The sequence below is a fragment of the Manis pentadactyla genome, chromosome 2 (genome assembly GCF_030020395.1).
Source record: "Manis pentadactyla isolate mManPen7 chromosome 2, mManPen7.hap1, whole genome shotgun sequence".
NCBI classification, from domain to species: Eukaryota; Metazoa; Chordata; class Mammalia; order Pholidota; family Manidae; genus Manis; species Manis pentadactyla.
The window spans coordinates 220,765,680-220,766,619 of NC_080020.1; positions in this window are offsets into that span (position 1 = coordinate 220,765,680).

The following is a 940-nucleotide window of genomic DNA, read 5'->3' on the forward strand; positions in this document are numbered from 1 at the left end:
TGGCACCAGCCCCAGCCTCTTGACTGACAGACAGTGGCAGTTGTGTGAGAGAAGAGCTAATGTGGGTCCATAGCTCTGGAAATGGAAGGGCTTTCTTCTGGGGCTCTGTAGGCTCAAGGTCTAGGAGCACACGGAGGTGAGGCTGGGGGCAGGAGGGCAGTACTAACCCATGCCCACCCAGGTGTCCAGAGCCACTTTTCTCCTTCCATTCTCTTCCTCTGCCTTCTATCACAGCCAAGTCCAAAGTCAACCCAACTCAGTGGCCTAAGAACGGGGCAGCTCATTCTCCCCTGGGGCCTGCTCACATCTGAGACCATCCCGGAGACCCTCTTTGCCCACACAGTGTATTTAGCCATAGCAGTCAACAAAGAGTGTTCAGGCAGGGCTCCTTCTCGGTGGCATCTACTTAGACAGCCCATCATGCTAGGTCCTGCCAGGGACACAGGCAGGACAGGAACTCTCCCCCCATGGGTGGATTGTTGGGTAAGTCATCCTTTGCCATCTGGACAGACATAGTCTAGCTCATGATCTGAGAAGTATTTGAAGTCCTTGGAGAAAGGGGACCATTGCAGGCATGATCCAGGGCAGACGATTGAAGATTCCTGGTAAAGCATCAATCTCAGAAGCTCATTTCCCACCTTGAATCATTTCAGGAGTTCTCATGCTTAACGGAACAATGCCTGAACTTAGCGTAAGCTTACAAAACGCTGAGACCAGTGTGCCATTTACTGCAGTAGTGAGTGGTACCCTGCCACTCCATAGGTCCCTGTGCCCCAGCAGCTTTGAATTAATTACTGGATCCAAAGTAGACTAAAATGATTGGCTCCAATGCACCTCTGCACCGAACCCTGTCTTTGTCTTACTGGAAAACTTCTTTTCATCTTCAAACACAGCTCAGACTTTAGCTCTTCAGTAATATAGTAGAGGATGCACAACGGAT